At 37.3% G+C, this 22657-nt stretch overlaps 1 long non-coding RNA gene across 2 annotated transcripts in view; it reads left to right on the top strand.

Moving 5' to 3' along the window:
* LOC107127949 (uncharacterized) overlaps positions 1 to 22657 on the top strand; it is a 311927-nt gene that overhangs the window by 73946 nt on the left and 215324 nt on the right. The gene's annotated exons all lie outside the window — the stretch shown is intronic.

Raw genomic sequence — 22657 nt, 5'->3', positions numbered from 1 at the left:
TGCTGAGTCAAATGGTATTTCTGGTTCTAGATCCTTGAGGAGTTGCCATACTGTCTTCCACAATGGTTGAACTAATTTACATTCCCGCCAGCAGTGTAAAAGTGTTCGTATTTCTCCACAGCCTTGCCAGCATCTATTGTTCCTGACTTTTTAATAATCATTCTAACTGGCATGAGATGGTATCTCATTGTGGTTTTGATTTGCATTTCGCTGATGATCAGTGATGTTGAGCTTTTTTTTTCGTATTTGTTGGCTGTGTAAATGTCATCTTTTGAAAAGTGTCTGTTCGAATTCTTTGCCTAGTTTTTGATGGGGTTGTTTATTTCTTGTAAATTTACGTTTCTTGTAAATTCTGAATATTTAGACCTTTGTTAAATGGGTAGATGCAAACATTTTCTCCCATTCTCTAGGTTGTCTGTTCATTCTGATGATAGTTTCTTTTGCCGTGCAGAAACTCTTTAGTTTAATTAAATCTCATTTGTGAATATTGGCTTTTTTCGCCATTGCTTTTGGTGTTTTTGTCATGAAGTCTTTGCCGGTGCCCATATCCTGAATGGTATTGCCTAGATTTTCTTCTAGGGTTTTAATGGTTTTGGGTTTTACATTTAAGTCTTTATTCCACCTTGAGTTAATTTTTGTATACAGTGTCAGGAAGGGGTCCAGTTTCAGTTTTCTGCATATGGCTAGCCAGTTTTCCCAGCATCATTTATTGAATAGGAGATCCTTTCCTCATTGCTTGTTTTTGTCAGGTTTGTTGAAAATCAGATGGTTGTAGACGTGTGGTGTTATTTCTGAGGTCTCTGTTCTGCCCCATTGGTCTATATGTCTGTTTTGGTCTCACATCAACACTCTAACATCACAATTAAAAGAGCTAGAGAGGCAAGAACAAACTAATCCAAAAGCTAGCAGAGGACAAAAAATAATGAAAATCAGATAAAAACTGAAGGAGATAGTGACATGAAAAACCCTCCAAAAATCAATGAATCCAGGAGTTGGAAAAAATCAACAAAATAGATAAAACACTAGCTAGACTAATAAAGAAGAAAAGAGAGAAGAATCAACTAGACACAATAAAAATAATAAAGTGGATATCACCACTAACTCCACAGAAATACAAACTACCATCAGAGAATACTATAAATACCTCTATGCAAATAAACTAGAAAATCTAGAAGAAATGGATAAATTCCTGGACACATACACCCTCCCAAGGCTAAACCAGGAAAAAGTTGAATCCGTGAATAGACCAATAACAAGTTCTGAAATTAACAAAGTAATTAATAGCCTACTAATCAAAACAAAGCCCAGGGCCAGATGGATTTACAGCTGAATTCTATTAAAAATACAAAGTGGAGCTGGTAACATTCCATCTGAAACTATTTCAAACAATTGAAACAGGGACTCCCTAACTCATTTTACGAAGCCAGCATCATCCTTATACCAAAACCAGGAAGAGACACAATAAAAAAAGGAAACTTCAGGCCAATATCCCTGATGAACATTGATGCAAAAATCCTCAATAAAATACTGGCAAACTGAATCCAGCAGCACATCCAAAAACTTATACCCCACAATCAAGTTGGCTTCATCTTTGGGATGCAAGGCTGGTTCAACACATGTGAATCAGTAAACAGAGTCCATCACATAAACAGAACCAACAACAAAAACCACGTGATTATCTCAGTAGATGCAGAAAAGGTCTTCAATAAAATTCAACATCCCTTCATGTTAAAAACTTTCAATCAACTAGGTATTGATGGAACATACTTCAAAATATTAATAGCTATTTATGACAAACCCACAGCCAATATCATATTGAATGGTCAAAAGCTGGAAGCATTCTCTTTGAAAACCAGTACAAGACAAGGATGCTCGCTGTCGTCACTCCTATTCAACACAGTATTTGGAAGTTCTGGCCTGGGCAATCAGGCAAGAGAAAGAAATAAAGGGTATTCAAATAGGAAGAGAGGAAGTCAAATTGTCTCTATTTGCAGATGACATGATTCTCTAGTTAGAAAACCCCATCGTCTCAGCCCAAATACTCATTAAGCTGATAAGCAACTTCAGCAAAGTCTTAAGATACAAAATCAACGTGCAAATATCAGAAGCATTTCTTTACACCAACAATAGACAAGCCCAGAGACAAATCATAAATGAATTCCCATTCACAATCACTACAAAGATAATAAAATACCTAAGAATACAGCTAACAAGAGATGTGAAGGACCTCCTCAAGGAGAACGACAAACCACTGCTCAAGGAGTAAGAGAGAACATAAACAAACGGAAAAACATTCCATCCCCAAGGTTAGGAAGAATCAATATCGTGAAAAGTAAGTTACAGATTCAATGCTATTCCCATCAAACTACCATTGACATTCTTCACAGAATTAGAAAAAAATATTTTAAATTTCAGAGGGAATAAAAGAAGACCCTGTATAGCCAAGACAATCCTAAGCAAAAAGAACAAAGCTGGAGGCATTATGCTACTTGACTTCAAACTATACTACAAGGCTACAGTAACCAAAACAGCTTTGAGGATTTTCTATAGATGAAACGAAAACTTCAAAAGTAGTTAATTGGCACTTTTTTGTTTGCTGTTTCTACCTCTCCTTTCAAGCCTCATGTGTTTCCTATTATAGATCTTATAATTCTGTGTTTTAAAGTCTAATTATATTTTTAACCCTTTTCTTTCTCTCTTTATATCTATTCATAAAGAGAAGCAATGTTCCTGTAAGACCAAAACTAAATTTAGGAAATACTTTTTATTTTCATGATGTTTCCCACTTTTCACTTTAACTTCCATTGTGTAGACAGATATTTTCACTATGTTTTCTGTTTTATGTGCTCTGGCAACCTCCAAGAATCACAACTGCAATTTCAGAATTCATATTGACTTGCAACTCCTTTAGTAAATGACATTTCTTTTCATGAAGCAGTAAACCTGTGAGAAATTCATCTAATGCAGGGAATTTGACAATTCTCCTTATGAAAATCCCTATCCTGGACAAATATCCTAAGCAAACTGGGTTATCTCAGTCATCTGAAGAAAATGCTTTGTTCTCCAGAATAAAGTTAATGCCCAGTTTGTGTATGGCTTCATTTGTTTCTGACTGGTAGGTTTTAGTTCACATTCCAGTTGCTAGGCCAGTAACCATAGCCTTTTATTAGGGATAAGGAATTTTGGTCTGAATCAAGAGTATGGGTACAAACTAACCATGTTAGAGAGTGGTGTTTTCCGTGTGATGACTAAAGAGATTAAAAAATTAGCATTGTGGAGACATTTTCTTCACATGGATTATTTGGCCTTTGGTCCATGTATTAATCAGAATTCTCTGAAGAAACAGAGCCAATAGAACATCTATCTGTCCATCCATCCATCCATCCATCCATCCATCCATCCATCCATCTATCAAGAGATATTGACTATAAGGAATTGGCTGACATGATTATGGGGCCGAGAAGTCTCAAGATCTGCAGTTGGCAAGCTGGAGACCCAGGAGATCCAGTGGTATAGTTCCAGTCCAAGTCTGAAGGCCTGAGAACCAGGAGAACTGAGGATGTAAGCTCCAGTCTGAGTTCAAAGGCAGAAGGCTGATGTCCCAGCCCCAAAACAGTAGACAGAGAGAGCAGATTTTTGCTTACTGAGCTTTTTGTTCTATTTAGGTCTTCAATGGGTTGGATGAGGCACACTCACATTGGGGAAGGCAATCTGTTTCACTCAGCATACAGATTCAAACGTTAATCTCTTTTAGAAATACCCCCACAGGCAAATCCAGGATAATATTTGACCAAATATCTGGGCAGCCCATGGCCCAGTCAAGTTGCCACATAAAATTAAGCATCACAGTCACTTTTCATTTTTTTCCTCCTATGGGGTTGGTACTGTAAGATAGTTCACAGATTGGTTACCATTTGGGAAGAAAAAATAACATCTTTTGCCCTTGATCCCCTTCAAATTTCCTTAGCATGCCTAGCTGGAACAGGTAAGGTCAAAGGGGCACAACGAGACCCAGAGCTCCCAGGCCTGCCTCTTTCTAGGGAGAAATAGTCTTTGTGGTTTAAGTATAGTGTATGTCTTCTCCATAGGAGACTATAGAAGGACTTGAGGCCAAATCCCATAATAGGCAATGTCATTTTTCTGGCCTCATTTTCTGGGAATATCACCTCAGCACAAAAGAAGAGAACTAGGTAGAATTTGTATGCCCTGATCTTATCTATATATTAGACAGAAGTGACATAAGTTTGTAGTGAATTTTTACCAATAACTGACCCAGGGTCTAGTAACACTCCTTCATTTCATTTACTCAACAAATATCTTAGTGCCTATTAAATACAGGTATCAGAAGTAGAGCACGGAAGTCAGGTGGGATCTTTGTCTTTACATAAAAGACAAACATATTCTGAGTTTGTTGTTGAATATTTGGTGTGTTTCTGGTGTCTGTGAGTCTGAAGTCATTAGTTTTATTAAAAATAGTATGCAGAACCAAGATGTCATTCTAGTTGAGCAACTTTATTTTACTTGTCAAATTTCCCAGAATATAGAATAAAATTGCCAAAATCAGTTAAAGAAACAAGTTGCTGAGTGAGAGAGAAAAAGCTCTTTCACATCTTGAGTGAGTGTCAAGGGCTGGAGAATGAAGTGACTGCCAGGGCAGGTGGGGTGAGACCCATGAGTGACATTCTGCAGTATTTTCTTGCTGACTTCCCATGCCTAAGAGCATCACAGGGAATGTAAGCAAAGTACTTCAGTGAGTTTAGGGATGATAATAATGCCTATTTAACCTAACCCAGTTCTAACCCAAGTTCATAACCAATTGAGAGATGAATACAGGAATCCTATATCTGGCCATGAAATTATTAGCTTTATTACCAGAAAAGCTACACTGAAGAACATTTGAAATATAATGGCGTGAATTAAGATTTCTAATACAGTGCTATCTCCTCAGACTCGGCCAGGATTGTCTAAATGGTAGTTCTTCCCTATCAGGGCAGATTGCGTGGGGCAGAAGTTACTACTCTAGGTGCTATGAGGGACCACTGTGAGGAGAGAAGAGTTTTCCCTCTCTACTACTTCTAATTTCAGAATCAATGAATGCCTATTTGTGGCATATTCGTCAGTGTCATCTTTTTCAGGTTCTTCTCTGGTTCATAAACTTACTTCCCTTAAGAGGCATTTTACAATACATTAAAACACACTCCCTATCACCCTCTCTTGGGAGAAGTTAGTCCAGATAAAAGAAAGCTTATGATCTAGCCCCAGTGTCCTACTCAGTTTCAGTAAGGGCTTTAGCCTGTATGCACAATTTCTCCATGAGGGATTAATTCACGAGCATCTCACAATTCAGCAAGTCATTTATTCCATCATGCCTAAAGGATAACCCAAAGTTTAATACTAGAATCATAGTTACTTTCTTATTGCTAAAAAAATATCTCCTTTCATTACCTAGGAACCACCCTAAATAAAATCAAGAAGGTACATCTGTCCTCAGGGACAACCTGTTCACCTCTTATCTTTAGCAACCCCTCCTTCAGGGAACCACAGCTCAAAGTGGCCCAGAACCTTTTTCCCAGGAACCTGCTTTGTCGAGAAACACTGTGTGTTTTATTATTTCACTCTGGTTTACTTCTTACTAACGAGGATACAATTAGGCTTGAACAATAAAACAAATTCTATCACAGTGTAAGCAAGTTTTATGTCTCATGTAATGGTCATGTTTTATCTAATTAAAGAATACTTGCTCCTAGAAGACCCTAAGGCAATATTTCCCAATGTATAGTCCTATTTCCCTGAATGTTAATCCTTACTGTGTGGTGAGGGGAAGGCTTTCATGGTCAAAAGACCGTCTTGGCTATTTTGAACAGATTTCTTTGGCTTAGGACTTCGCAGAGCCCTTATTTTGTTATAGTCCTCTGAATCTCTGTGGAGGAATATAATATGTGACTCTTTATTTGTGCAGCATTCCATGAGACCACTTTTTCATCAAAACACAATTTGGGAAACGTTACTCTAAAGATATCCAGCTAACAGTCATGATTGCAGACATAATGACAGATGGCTGAGGGGACAAATATTTATTTTTGGCCAAGTAAAAAGTGGGTTCCCTTTCTTTCATAATGAATAACTAAGAGACCCAAGGTAATCCAATGTGGTTAGGAAAAGGTAGTGGAATCCAAAGAACAAGGGCTTTGTTGAGAATATGATCTTGATTTAAACCATCTACCAGCTGAATAAAATTAGTAAATGTATTAGCCTTTAGAGCCTTGTTTGTTTACAACAGTGGTTGTAATTATTCTTATTTGGTGAGGATATTCAAATGATTATCTGAGATAATTCTGCAAGGACCTAGAAAACTCTGGAACAGAATGTAAAATTAATTTTCATGTCTTTTCCTTCTCCAAGATTTTTTCTCTATCTTCCCAGGGATTAAATTTGAAATACAGGGTAAATACAGCTTTTCATGTCTCTTGATAACTTCCTCTATTTTACGTGATAATTTGAAATAAGCATTCACTGAGCATTTACTATGTATGTATCTATGTATGTATGTATGTATATATCTATGTACCCCAGTTATTATGATCTACCTTAATGGGAATAATTAAGATAAATGAGACACAAACTTTGCCCTAATGCAATCTATCTATCTATCTATCTATCTATCTATCTATCTATCTATATATATATGTTATATTATACTTTATGTTCTAGGGTACATGTGCACAACATGCAGGTTTGTTACATATGTACACATGTGCCATGTTGGTGTGCCGCACCCATTAACTCATCATCTACATTAGGTATATCTCCTAATGCTATCCCTCCCCCCTTCCCCCACCCCACAACAGGCCCTGGTTTGTGATGTTCCCCTTCCTGTGTCCAAGTGATCTCAATGTTCAATTCCCACCTATGAGTGAGAATATGCGGTGTTTGGTTTTCTGTTCTTGTGATAGTTTGCTGAGAATAATGGTTTCCAGCTGCATCCATTGTCCCTACAAAAGACATGAACTCATCCTTTTTTATGGCTGCATAGTATTCCATGGTGTATATGTGCCACATTTTCTTAATCTAGTGTGTCATTGATGGACATTTGGGTTGGTTCCATGTCTGCTATTGTGAATAGTGCCGCAATAAATATACGTATGCATGTGTCTTTATAGCAGCATGATTTATAATTCTTTGGGTATATACCCAGTAAATGGATGGCTGGGTCAAATGATATTTCTAGTTCTAGATCCTTGAGGAATCGCCACACTCTTTTCCACAATGGTTGAACTAGTTTACAGTCCCACCAACAGTGTAAAAGTGTTCCTATTTCTCCACATCCTCTCCAGCACCTGTTGTTTCCTGACTTTTTAATGATTACCATTCTAACTAGTGTGAGATGGTATCTCATTGTGGTTTTGATTTGCATTTCTCTGATGGCAAGTGATGATGAGCATTTTTTCATGTATCTGTTGGCTGTATAAATGTCTTCTTTTGAGAATTGTTCATTTCCTTTGCCCACTTTTTGACGGGGTTGTTTTTTTCTTATAAATTTGTTTGAGTTCTTTGTAGGTTCTGGATATTAGCCCTTTGTCAGATGAGTAGATTGCAAAAATTTTCTCCCATTCTGTAGGTTGCCTCTTCACTCTGGTGGTAGTTTCTTTTGCTGTGCAGAAGCTCTTTAGTTTAATTAGATCCCATTTGTCAATTTTGGCTTTTGTTACCATTGCTTTTGGTGTTTTAGACATGAAGTCCTTGCCCATGCCTATGTCCTGAATGATATTACCTAGGTTTTCTTCTAGGGTTTTTATGGTTTTAGGTCTAACATTTAAGTCTCTAATCCATCTTGAATTAATTTTTGAATAAGGAGTAAGGAAGGGATCCAGTTTCAGTTTTCAACTTACAGCTAACCAATTTTCCCAGCAGCATTTATTAAATAGGGAATCCTTTCCCCATTTTTTGTTTTTCTCAGGTTTGTCAAAGAACAGATGGATGTAGATGTGTGGTATTATTTCTGAGGACTCTGTTCTGTTCCATTGGTCTATGTCTCTGTTTTGGTACCAGTACCATGCTGTTTTGGTTACTGTAGCCTTGTAGTATAGTTTGAAGTCAGGTAGCGTGATGCCTCCAGCTTTGTTCTTTTGACTTAGGATTGTCTTGGCAATGTGGATTCTTTTTTAGTTCCATATGAACTTTAAAGTAGTTTTTTTCCGATTCTGTGAAGAAAGTCATTGGTAGCTTAATGGGAATGGCATTGAATCTATAAATTACTTTGGGCAGTATGGCCATTTTCATGATATTGATTCTTCCTATCCATGAGTATGGTATGTTCTTCCATTTGTTTGTGTCCTCTTTTATTTCATTGAGCAGTGGTTTGTAGTTCTCCTTGAAGAGGTCCTTCACATCCCCTGTAAGTTGGATTCCTAGGTATTTGATTCTCTTTGAAGCAATTGTGAATGGAAGTTCATTCCTGATTTGGCTCTCTGTTTGTCTGTTACTGGTGTATAAGAATGCTTGCACATTGATTTTGTATCCTGAGACTTTGCTGAAGGTGCTTATCAGCTTAAGGAGACTTGGAGCTGAGACAGTGGGGGGTTTTCTAAATACACAATCATGTCACCTGCAAAGAGGGACAATTTGACTTCTTCTTTTCCTAACTGAATACCCTTGATTTCTTTCTCTTGCCTGATTGCCCTGGCCAGAAATTCCAACACTATGTTGAATAGGAGTGGTGAGAGAGGGCATCCCTGTCTTGTGCCAGTTTTCAAAGGGAATGCTTCCAGTTTTTGCCCATTAAGTATGATATTGGCTGTGGGTTTGTCATAAATAGCTCTTATTGTTTTGAGGTACGTTCCATCAATACCAAATTTATTGAAAGTTTTTACTATGAAGGGCTCTTGAATTTTGTCAAAGGCCTTTTCTGCATCTATTGAGATAATCATGTGGTTTTTGTCTTTGGTTCTGTTTATATGCTGGATTACGTTTATTGATTTGTGTATGTTGAACCAGCCTTGCATCCCAGAGATGAAGCCTACTTGATCATGGTGGATAAGCTTTTTGATGTGCTGCTGGATTTGGTTTGTCAGTATTTTATTGAGGATTTTTGCATCGATGTTCATCAGGGATATTGGTCTAAAATTCTCTTTTTTTGTTGTGTCTCTGCCAGGCTTTGGTATCAGGATGATGCTGGCCTCATAAAATGAGTTAGGGAGGATTCTGTCTTTTTCTATTGATTGGAATAGTTGCAGAAGGAATGGTAGCAGCTCCTCCTTATACCTCTGGTAGAATTCGGCTGTGAATCCGTCTGGTCCTGGACTCTTTTTGGTTGGCAGGCTATTAACTATTGCCTCAATTTCAGAGCCTGCTATTGGTCTATTCAGAGATTCAACTTCTTCCTGGTTTAGTCGTGGGAGAGTATATGTGTCCAGGAATTTATCCATTTCTTCTAGGTTTTCTAGTTTATTTGTGTAGAGGTGTTCATAGTATTCTCTGATGGTAGTTTGTATTTCTGTGGGGTGGGTGGTGATATCCCCTTTATCATTTTTTATTGCATCTATTTGATTCTTCTCTCTTTTCTTCTTTATTAGTCTTGCTAGTGGTCTATCAATTTTGTTGATCTTTTCAAAAAACCAGCTCCTGGATTCATTGATTTTTTTTTTGAAGGGTTTTTTGTGTCTCTATCTCTTTCAGTTCTGCTTTGCTCTTCGTTATTTCTTGACTTCTGTTAGCTTTTGAATGTGTTTGCTCTTGCTTCTTTAGTTCTTTTAATTGTGATGTTAGGGTGTCAATTTTAGATATTTCCTGCTTTCTCTTGCAGGCATTTAGTGCTATAAATTTCCCTCTACACACTGCTTTAAATGTTTCCCAGAGATTTTGGTATGTTGTATCTTTGTTCTCATTGGTTTCAAAGAACATCTTTATTTCTGCCTTCATTTCATTATGTAACCACTAGTCATTCAGGAGCAGGTTATTCAGTTTCCATGTAGTTGAGCGGTTTTGATTTAGTTTCTTAGTCCTGAGTTCTACTTTGATTGGACTGTGGTCTGAGAGACTGTTATAATTTCTGTTCTTTAACATTTGCTGAGGAGTGCTTTACTTCCAACGATGTGGTCAATTTTGGAATAAGTGTGATGTGGTGCTGAGAAGAATGTATATTCTGTTGATTTGGGGTGGAGAGTTCTGTAGATGTCTATTAGGTCCACTTGGTGCAGAGTTGAGTTCAATTCCTAGATATCCTTGTTAACTTTCTGTCTCGTTGATCTGTCTAATGTTGACAGTGGGGTGTTAAAGTCTCCCATTATTATTGTATGGGAGTTTAAGTCTCTTTGTATGTCTCCAAGGACTTGCTTTATGAATCTGGGTGCTCCTGTATTGGGTGCATATGTATTTAGGATAGTTAGCTCTTCTTGTTGAATTGATCCCTTTACCATTATGTAATGGCCTTCTTTGTGTCTTTTGATCTTTGTTGGTTTAAAGTTTGTTTTATCAGAGACTAGGATTGCAACCCCTGCTTTTTTTTGTTCTCCATTTGCTTGGTAGATCTTCCTCCATCCCTTTATTTTGAGCCTATGTGTGTCTCTGCATGTGAGATGGGACTCCTGAATACAGCAAACTGATGGGTCTTGACTCTTTATCCAGTTTGCCAGTCTGTGTCTTTTAATTGGAGCATTTAGTCCATTTACATTTAAGGTTAATATTGTTATGTGTGAACTTAGTCCTGTCATGATATTAGCTGGTTATTTTGCTCGTTAGTTGATGCAGTTTCTTCCTAGCATCAATGGTCTTTACATTTTGGCATGTTTTTGCAATGGCTGGTACCGGTTGTTCCTTTCCATGTTTAGTGCTTCTGTCAGGATCTCTTGTAGGGCAGGCCTGGTGGTGACAAAATCTCTGAGCATTTTCTTCTCTGTAAAGGATTTTATTTCTCCTTCACTTATGAAACTTAGTTTGGATATGAAATTCTGGGTTGAAAATTCTTTTCTTTAAGAATGTTGAATATTTGCCCCCATTCTCTTTTGGCTTGTAGAGTTTCTGCTGAGAGATCTGCTGTTAGTCGGTTGGGCTTCCCTTTGTGGGTAACTCGACCTTTCTCTCTGGATGCCTTTAATATTTTTTCCTTCATTTCAACTTGGTGAATTTGACAATTATGTGTCTTGGAGTTGCTCTTCTTGAGGAGTATCTTTGTGGCGTTTTCTGTGTTTCCTGAATTTGAATGTTGGCCTGCCTTGCTAGGTTGGGGAAGTTCTCCTGGATAATATCCTGCAGAGTGTTTTCCAACTTGGTTCCATTCTCCCCGTCACTTTCACGTACACCAATCAGACACAGATTTGGTCTTTTCACATAATCCCATATTTATTGGAGGCTTTGTTCGTTTCTTTTTACTGTTTTTTCTCTAAACTTCTCTTCTCGCTTAATTTCATTAATTTGATCTTCAATCACTGATACCCCTTCTTCCAGTTGATTGAGTCAGTTACTGAAGCTTGTGCATTTGTCACGTAGTTCTTGTGTCATGGTTTTCATCTTTATTGGGTCGTTTATGGTCTTGTCTGCATTGGTTATTCTAGTTATCCATTCATCAAATCTTTTTTCACAGTTTTCAGTTTCTTTACACTGGGTTCGTAGTTCCTCCTTTAGCTCAGAGAAGTTTGATCATCTGAAGCCTTCATCTCTCAACTCATCAAAGTCATTCTCCATCCAGCTTTGTTCCATTGCTGGCAAGGAGCTGCATTTCTTTGGAGGGGAGAGGCGCTCTGATTTCTTGAATTTTCAGCTTTTCTGCACTGCTTTTTCCCCATCTTTGTGGTTTTTATCTACCTTTGGTCTTTGATGATGGTGATGTACAGATGGGGTTTTGGTGTGGATGTCCTTTCTGTTTGTTAGTTTTCCTTCTAACAGTCAGGAGCCTCAGCTGCAGGTCTGTTGGAGTTTGCTTGAGGTCCACTCTAGACCCTGTTTGCCTGGGTATCAGCAGCGAAGGCTGCAGAAGAGAGAATATTGCTGAACAGCAAGTGTTCCTGTCTGATTCTTCCTCTGGAAGCTTCGTCTCAGAGGTGTACCTGATTATGTGAGGTGTGAGGTGTCAGTCTACCCCTAGTGTGGGATGTCTGCCAGTTAGGCTACTCGGGGGTCAGGGACCCACTTGAGCAGACAATCTGTCTGGTCTCAGATCTCAAACTCCGTGCTGGGAGAATCACTACTCTCTTCAAAGCTGTCAGACAGGGACATTTACATCTGCAGAGGTTTCTGCTGCTTTTTTTTTACCTACGCCCTGTCCCCAGAGGTGGAGTCTACAGAGATAGGGAGGCCTCCTTGAGCTGATGTGGGCTCCACCCAGTTCCTGGACACTTTGTTTATCTACTTAAGCCTACAGCAATGGTGGGTGCCCCTCCCCAAGCCTCGCTGCTGCCTTGCTGTTAGATCTCAGACTGTTGTGCTAGCAATGAGGGAGGTTCTGTGGGCATGGGACACTCTGATCCACACGCAGGATACAAACTCCTGGTGTGCCGTTTGCTAAGACCCTTGGTAAAGTGCAGTATTAGGGTGGGAGTGACCAGATTTTCCAGGTGTTGTGTGTCTCAGTTTCCCTTGGCTAGGAAAAGGAATTCCCTTCCCTCTTGTGCTTCCTGGGTAGGGGATGCCTCACCCTGCTTCAGCTCTTGCTCCTCTCGCTCGTTGGGCTGCACCCACTGTCCTGCACTGACTGTCCGACACACCCCAGTGAGATGAACCCAGTACCTCAGTTGGAAATGCAGAAATCACCTGCCTTCTCTGTCACTCATGCTGGGAGCTGGAGGCTGGAGTTGTTCCTATATGGTCATCTTGGCGTCTAGTATTCAGTCTAGTATGAAATACTAGTATTCATACTAATGATGAAATATTTTGTCTAGTATTCAGTCAGGTAAACAAATGCAGTTGTGTCATATAATTATAAACAATGATTTACAATTTTATAGTATTTTACATGTATTATCTCATTTAATCTTCACAATAACTTTTTAAATAGATATTATTATTTCTCCATTTCTATATAAAGAAAAATGGAGCTCAGGGAAGTTAGGCAACTTGGTCAAAGTCACTCAACTGCCAACACCAAGAGCATAAACAAGAATCCAAGTCCTGTAACTTAAATCTGGCAACCTTTTCACTCTTTTCATGATGACTGTACTCATATTTTAAGTGACAGTATCCTAGATAATTTTTTTCTTTTTAAATGAAGGCCATTGGATTTGCTGTCAAAACAATGACTTACTGTCAAAGAGTCTAAGAACACCTTAGTTGCTTAAGACTAATATATAGTTTCAGCTGTAGAATGTACTTTTAAATGCTCTTGAAATGTATATTTTGGAGGGTTTCGGGAGCCTTGACCTTGTACTATTAACTCAATGTGTGGCCATAAGATATTATCTGAAATAAAACAGAAATAAGAACTAGGCTTCTCCTTGACAAAAGGAACAATATGATATAATGTGGAAGTACTTTAGAAGGTATAAGATACTACAGAAGTGTACTAATTTTTAAATTCTTTCTAATGTGGGAAGCAGTGAAAATATGAAAGCAATTAATAAGGGGTTTTTAATACATTTCATGATTGTCTTTGTTAGACAGGAATAGTATCCACCATTAATAGTCTGTTGTCTCTGGGTGTTTACCAATGAGTGGCTTTGGGTTTCAATCTTGATGATTTTGAGAGCAAGTTTATAATAAAATTTGCTACAGATATTCCTAACCTATCTCAGGGTTGATTGTGTAAATAGCGTTTCCAAAACAAGCAGCCCATTCAATGGTAAAGCATTATGTTGACTCTGAGCCCTTGGAATACTTTCTGAATTCACTGAAATCTCTGCAAAATCAGTTGGTATTGTTCTAGGCTTTTTGTTTTTTGTTTTCCACAAAAAGTGTTAAAAAAAATTCAAGCTTAAAAGAGACTTTTCTTTCATAATGAGTTCTGTAACTTAAGGCCTTACAGGGACAAAGATCTTCCAAAATTTTTGAACGGTCCCCTGCTCCCTACCACCACGATCCTTTTATGGTATGTTTTTCTTTTCAATTTTTTTTCAACTTAAGATGTTCTTTGTCAGTGTCTAGAAAATTTAGACTAAAGGGATATAATTCATTTTTGGCAGAACTCTGGGTAAACATTTAGAACTTGTCCTTCTGGAGTACAGTTTAGCAATATTTATTTAATAAATGTTAAGTACCAACTCTGGGCTCCTGGTTAGGTGATGAGAATATTAAGGTGAATGCTTATATGGTTTGTGCTTATAAGGAACTCAAAGTCTACCAGAGAAGAAACACATGTGACAGATGTGATGATGAGTAGACAGCAGACCTCACCTCTGCAGAGGTCATAATTTGGCTACCCACACTTACAAACCTGCCTCCATGAACCCTGGGTGGTAATATAGGACTGGGGCTAGGACTACCAGAGACTTTCCCTAAGATGTTTTCAAGGTACAGCAGGTTAGAGAAACCTCTTTTCTTTCTGGAATAGGAGGTGATAGAATGTGAGTCCAGAGTTGACTATAATAGCCATGGAGAACAGATGATTTGAGACAATGGAGATCTCAAAGCAGATTAGAGACAAGAAATCAAGAAAGGCTCTTGACAAACTTGGTTTCTAGATCTAGGCATCCTGACCCTTTCCATAGTTTGGGTACTGGAGCCAGTTAACTTTCTGTTTTTGCTTGGTCAAAGCTTGTTATATTATAAATAAAATAGAAATTTGCAAAACATTCTTTTCTTACCGTTTACCAAGGGAGTACATTTCAGCCAAATGCATAATAAAACAACTAATTTCAAGCTGGAAATATAGGGGAATGTGTACCCTACTATCCTGTACTACTTTCTCTGCTCTGATTATACTGATGATGGGGGGAAAAAGAGACACATGCAATAAGGCTGATAATTTTGGGGCGTATGTAATGTGAATATTAGTGGGTTTTAAACCTCATAAGCAAGAGGCTTTAGGAAAGCCTGTATAGAAGTCCCAACTCTAGAATTCCAAACAACTAGTCTCTCCTTCCACATTTTGAGAATTCTCAATTGACCTCAGGATTTCTCATATGTGCTTTGAGCATTGGAAACCAATACCAGCCCCGCAGATCACTTACCTTAGGATAGCATATACTTTACACAGTGAGTTTCCATCTACAAGTAGTTATGCAGGCAGGATGCTAGAAAAGATGAATAACATATTAATTAATTTTTAAATTACTTTTTTCTATAGCTGGATCTTGAAAATAATAACTACAATATTAAGCGATTTTACAGAAAAAAGTTATAGCATGAATAACATACACTTTCAAGAAACTTAATTAGTCTTGAATGGTATGGTCATTGTTTGCTTAGTTACTTTTCCCAGAACCACTGGAAAGAATTAAACCATGGAGCAGCCTTTCTTACCTCAGAATTATCTAACAAGAACTTTAATTAACACTGGGAAAAACAAGATAGCAATTGCCATAATAGTAATTGCATTTGGAAGCTAGAATTCTCAATGCAGCTAAAATCCTAATTTATTCTATTTTGTGCATCACCCTATTAATTGAGGGGAACACATATCTTTTCCCAGGACTGTAGCTGTGGGCATTGTCTAGCATCACCCAGAATTCACAGGTGATTCTGTTGCACATATAACACCCTTAACAATTGATTCAATTCCTTAATTATATTGAAATTTCTTGTGCTCACCTCATAGCACCATGATTAAAGCAATAGCTGAAAAAACACAGGCACCTAAACCCACGTAAGTCATCATGTAAGAACCTGGCCTTTGGGAAGAAGTACTGGATAAAGTAAAATCCCTGAGCAATAATGTGACAGAGACCTGATTCTTAAGCGAACTGTGCACAAGTGTTTGAGCACAATTGAATTATTTCCTCCAGTCAGCTTCTTGTTCTACCCGCATCTTTGATGTCTAGAACAGTGCCTATAAAACACAACAATTATTTGTTGAATGGCTAAATAAATACAATAAAGAAATGTATGATTAACTATAGAACCCTGATGCAATAAAGCAACATTGATGACATGACTGTAGAACAAAAAGGTGTGAAACATCAAAGATCAGAGAACCAAGCAGGTACAATAAAGCAACATTGATGACATGACTGTAGAACAAAAAGATGTGAAACATCAAAGATCAGAGAACCGAGCAGGGGGAGCCGCTGAGATCACATAGCACAGCTATTACTGTTTTCATCACACACACACACCCCTGCGGGAAGTATTACCTAATGAGAAGATGACATACTTTGGCTAGACTATCATTAAAGGTCAGACTGGGTCATACCTAATGTGAGCAAAACCAAAAATGTGCTAGTGAATTTGGTGTGTTCCTACTTCAGTTGTTACATTAAACAAGCACACATTTATAGAGGAATCCTATCTAGAAGTAAAAATTCTCCATATAGCCAAAATAAAAATCTTAGCTGTATTTTATCTCTACATATTTCACTTATCTATGGTATATTTAATTTGTATGTATTTCATTTGTTAATCCATCCATACATTTGATAAACACCAATTTCTCACCTATGATTTTAGGCCACGATTGAGTTCAGCAGCTACATGTTAGTGGAAATACAAGGATGTAAACTCTGCCGTGGCTGTGTGATTATCTCAATGGCCCAGGTTCCACATGTCTTTCTTCTTCATTGCCCAGGACACTATTCCAAGAAAATATAGCTACCAAAACAGGCACCAGAAGAGATGGACAGTCTGTTTAGAACATAACCACCCATACAGAGAAAAATACCCAAACCAATTACTATAAAAATAAAATGGATCTGTCAAAGGACTACACAGTTGCCTTCACAAAAAGAATTTAACAGATGAAGTAAATGAATCCTTAAGTTAATCTTTAATTCTTATTATATTCAAATATTTCATAGCATAGACAAGTAAATTTTTCAAATCCTTTTTACAAAGTCAATATTATATGGGCACAAAAATCTTACGAAGAATACATTAAAAAATACTGTGAATCATTTTCTCTTCTGAATAATCATGGGATTATCCTAAAGACACCATTAAAAACTATATTCATGCAGTATATTAACACCATAATATGGGCATTGAAATGGGAGTTAGAAATATCTTTCAATATTAAGAAAGCTGTTAATATAATCCATATAATTCATACGTACACGTAATATGTGATATATCCATTTTATTCAGTATTCCAAAGTAATTACTTAGCATGGAGCGAAGTAGTAACCTATGATTCTTATATTTTCCCCTTGACATGATGATTATCATCATTATTATTCTTATTTTCTATTTTTCTCTATCTTGAATTGAGAAAATGTGATATAGTTTTTATTTTTTTATTTGGAAGCCCAATCTTCTTGAGTTTTACATTTTAAAAGAAATTTTTAATTATAAATATTCCTCGTGAATCAGTATTCAGTATTTGAATCCTGCTGTCAGGAAACTTGTTTTGTCTACTTATTAAACATCCCTCCTAATCTTGCTAAGAGTTTTAATCTTGGTCAAGTGCAATGTCTCATACCTGTAATCCCAGCACTTTGGTAGGTTGAGGCGGGAGGATTGCTTGATCCCAGGATTTTGAGATCAGCCAGGGCAACATAGTGAGACCCCACCTCTACAAAAAAATGCAAGTATTAGCCACGCACAGTAGTGTTCCTGTGTAGTCCCAGCTACTTAGGAGGATGAGGCAGGAGGATAGCTTCATCTCAGGAGGTTGAGGCTGGAAGGGGCCATGTTCACACCATTGGACTCCAGCCTGGGCAACAGAAGAAAACCCTATCTCAAAAAACTCCCTCAAGTTTTAATGTTATACTTCTAACAGTAGCATAATTATTTCTGTGTTTGCTTTGAGATATATATCAATATTTGAAATCACTTTTAGTGCTTATCATTTCTTTTCTTTCATCTTTCCTCTGGTAGATACTTCAATAGATTTTTTAGTACAGATCTGTGAATGGGTTAGTCCTTTTAGTGTTTCAATGTCTTTTAATATTATCGTTTTATTCTCATTCTTGACTAATGTACTATGTTGACTGTCATTTCCCCTCATCACTCTGAAGATATTATTCAATCTTCAGATAGAATATTTGTATTTTATTTCTTTTTTTTTTTTTTTTTTTTTTTTTTGAGACGGAGTCTCGCTCTGTCGCCCAGGCTGGAGTGCAGTGGCCGGATCTCAGCTCACTGCAAGCTCCGCCTCCCGGGTTTACGCCATTCTCCTGCCTCAGCCTCCCGAGTAGCTGGGACTACAGGCGCCTGTATTTTATTTCTATTATTCTATCAGAAATAGAAAATCTTCAGGGTGATCAGGAGAAATGACAGTCAACATAGCTAATCCCATCTCTATTATAACTAATAATCTGCTTTTCCTGTAGTTCCCTATCTGTGTAGGGAGTATGATTTCTCTCTCCGATGGTCTTCGTGGTTAATTCTTGATTTTTGATACCCTGCAACTTCATTTTATTGCAATATGGAAAGATAGATACAGATATATGTTTATGTTTAGATTTGTATCTAGCTTTCTATTCGGAGTATACTGTGAAGGTCAGGATTCATATCATTATTTCTGGAAGAGTCTCAGCAATTATTCCTACACATGTTTCTTCTCCATTCCTTGTTCCTGGGAGTTACATTAAAAATAATCCACTGGGGCTGGGCGCAGTGGCTCACGCCTGTAATCCCAGCACTTTGGGAGGCCGAGGCGAGTGGATCACGAGGTCAGGAGACGGAGAACATCCTGGCTAACACGGTGAAACCCCTTCTCTACTAAAAAATACAAAAAATGAGCCGTGCGTGGTAGCTGGCGCTTGTAGTCCCAGCTACTCGGGAGACTGAGGCAGGAGAATGGTGTGAACCCGGGAGGCGGAGCTTGCAGTGAGCCGAGATTGCGCCACTGCACTCTAGCCTGGGCGACATAGCGAAACTCATCTCAAAAAAAAATTCCACTAGACTTAAATGGTTTTTGTATTTATATATTTTTGTTTCTCTGTGTTGGTAAACTTCTTGGTGCTATTTTTCAATAACTTTTTCTTTGACTATGTCCAATTTAGGTTTTACTCTACTGATTTTTAAAAAATGTTAAATACTATATATTTGCCTTCTAAGATTTATGCTTGATGATTTGTAATTCCTACTTGATTGAGCTTTCTGATCTGTTTCGTAATCTCTTATACTATTGGAAGATACATTTTTATGTATTTCTTTGACTATCCTAGAAATAATTATTGAAATATTTTGTATGTGTTCTATAAAATTAATATCACCTGAAGTAATTTCCATTTTGAATGCTGATTTTGTACCGTTTCCTTCAACAAAATTCTTAATATATGTTAATATTTTTCTTGTCAAGCTCATTTTGATAGTGAATATATATATATATACACACACACACATTTGTTTCATATATAATGTATTTCCATTGCTGTTTTCTTTTCCATGTTATTCTCTTCGCTGCCCTATTTTAACTTCCTCTTTCCCAATCCAGCTTCACTCTTAATCTCCCTCTCCTCTCTCTCCTTTGTTCCCACTTCTTTTCCATGTATCAATTTTAAAATTGTCTTCATTCTAGACCTTTGGTCCCCCAAACAAATACCAAGTCTTGTAATTTAGCTTTGAGGCTTCTGCCTGAGATGCTCACAGAACAAACTGCAGGACCACCTGGTACTATTACTTTTATGAGTATAAGGCTCTTAGTGTTCTTCTGATCAGTTTTTGTAACACCTGTGGGTAAGGATGCACAACAAGCACACCTTTTAGTTGAAGATGGGTGGAGCTGAGCTCCCAGATTTAAGCAGTGACTCCAACTCCCATTATTCTTCTTATCCTTCCCTAAATCCAATTCCTTTTTCACATGGAGCACTTTTAGTTTCCTTCACTCTGAAACAGCCAAGCCCTCAATACCCGCTTCAGCATCCTGGGCTTAACACAACTCTGATTTCAGCCTGTTCACTCTTTGACATTGTCATTCCACCAGACTTGCTTGTATGTTTTTTTTCTAATCTAGATAAGTCTTTTCAATTTTCTCTTTGTGCGTGCGTATGCATGTGTGTGTCTGTGCATGTATCATTATCATGTATAAACTGATTGCACCATTTTGAATTGAAATGTTCCCATATTAGATGTTAGAAGACATTATACCAATTATTTTTCCTGAAATTCATCTATAGTGTACTCTCTGAAATCACTATTTAAATTTTGCTCATTGGAGAAAACAATAGTTTTAGAACTTTTAAATCTTTGAAAATTTATGGTAATCATTAACTATGGCTTCAATATACCTAGATGTTTACAGTGTCTCTTTAAAAATCCGTTCCAATGTATTAGCAAGAATCTACTCTCAAGTAGTTTTATACATAACAATGTTTTGTAAATTCTAATGTCCATATATAGATGATTCAAAACATGTGATAAAACTGTTAGTGGAATTTAACAAAGAAATGAAAAACTCTTAACAGCTTTTAAATTAAAACACATCAAGACAACAAAATCTCTTGAGAAGTTAAATGACCTAAGTTAAAAATACACAGGAAAAAAAAATCTGTTGGTAGTGAACAAGTGAACTCAGAAAAGCTGAATTTTATTACAGAAATGTTTTATCCTGTGTCTTTTTCCTTCTGATATAACTAATCTATAAATAGCTAAAAACCTTATGGGTCTTATATGCAATAGAAGGCATAGTATATTAAGTGAAGCTGAAACAAAAGAAAAGCAAGGTCCTTTTGACCGTTGGGTTCCTCTGCATATTCTCTTCTTCATTCAGGGCTACATCTCTGTGTGAAGGACCATGATTCAATAGCCATACACAGGCAATGCTGCTATTGTGTGGCAACATTGCTGTAGCTTATGTTCCTGGTTTGGCTTCATGAGTTCTGAAAATGCCATAAGCTGGTTCTTTTATTTGAATTGACCCTTCAAAGAAATTCTTTGAACTACAGAGAGGCTAATATCCTCTATTTTTCCAATGGCATACTTGAATATACAAAAATACATAATATATACTTATAAAACTATTTGCTGTTCATTACTCTATTAAAGAGAAAATCATTTAGGCAACCAATTGTCTAATATAAAAATTTCTGGTTGTTTTTTTTTTTTTTTTTTTTTTTACTTCTTAAGATATTTATTTTAAAATATTTGAAAACAGTATTGTCAGAAAGGTACTTTCCATATTAAAATAAAATTTGCCTTTGGGTAAATTCTACTGGCCAATTCTGGCCTCCTTTCAGTGCCACACAGAATGAGTCAAGCCTTGTTTATGTTATATTTTGTTAATTTGAATTCCTCATTTCAGTCTGTTAAACTCTTTGGTTTCTGATTCTGTTATTCAGCTTTCAGATATTTCCCAGATTCTTGAATCTGCAAATTAGATACATTTGCTTTTTGTGTCTGAATTAGTCCATCTTCACGCTGCTGATAAAGACATACCTAAGGCTGGGTAATTTATAAATAAAAAGAGGAGGTTTAATGGACTCACAGTTCCACGTGGCTGGGGAGGCCTCACAATCATGGTGGAAAGCAAAAACCATGTCTTTCTCCTGTGGTGGCAGACAAGAGAGAATTTGTGCAGGGAAATTCCCCCTTATAAAACCATCAGATGTCATAAGACCTGTTCACTATCATGAGAACAGCACGGGGAAGATCTGCCTTTGTGATTCAATTATCTCCCACCAGGTCCCTCCCATGACACATGGGAATTGTGGGAGCTACAATTCAAGATGAGATTTGGGTGGGGACACAGCCTAACCATATCAATGTCCTCGTTCAAATTATTGATAGAAACACTGAAAATGACAGGGAAAATCTCTGCAACATGAAACAAGGTGCATTCCATTAAATTGAACTTGTGTTTCATTAATGAGCCCTCTCTAGTCCTACAACAAGGTCCAAATCCATCTACCCATGGTATTATCAGCCTACATTCGAGTATCTTGTCCAAAACCTTTACTGAATTTTAGTATTCTAACTTTATGGCATTCTCTTTATCAGTTTAGGAATTCTTTCAAAAAATAAATGAGATCAGCCTGGTATAACTTGTGAATGCGTGAATGCATTTGACTGTCACTTCTTTTCCTCATTAATGATAGACTGAGTGAAACTTTTGTTGCGTCAGAGATTAACGTGGTAGCCAATCCCAGTTTTATGCTTAGTGTTATATGAGTAGTGTTAGCTAAACTCTAGGAGCATGTGGTCATTACCTTACAGGTCACAACTAGATAATGTTGTTTACCTTTCCAGGATCCATATGTCTACAGCAGATCTTCCTGGAACTCAAACCTTTCAAGGACCACAGCTGTGGCCTCTACTTTCCTCGCCTCTGTAATTTGTATCATCCAACCTTAAATCTGTGGATCACGTAAATAATTTGGCTGATGTCACAAAGTGAGGAAGGAAATATTTTCTTCCTCCTAAAGTCCTCATGCTTTTTCACCTTTGAGTGGATATGAATAGTGGTCAAAATTCTGCCCAGAATCTGATGGCCTGCCATCCTGTGACTGCAATTTCTGAGTTGCCTTTGCCAATTAAGCTCCCCAAGTGCCTTTTTTAAAGTCTATCAAATGGGAATAGGAATATTGTCTATTTCACAGGGTTGCTGTGATAATTGAGGAATTGCATGTAACACATTTAGAAGAGTTCTTGGCACACAGTAAGTGCTAAATAAGTATTGTTTTAATTGCTGCTGTTG

Source organism: Macaca fascicularis, chromosome 17 (genome assembly GCF_037993035.2).
Source record: "Macaca fascicularis isolate 582-1 chromosome 17, T2T-MFA8v1.1".
NCBI lineage: Eukaryota > Metazoa > Chordata > Mammalia > Primates > Cercopithecidae > Macaca > Macaca fascicularis.
Note: the sequence above shows the minus strand (reverse complement) of the source record. Positions and strands in the feature narration are given on the sequence as shown.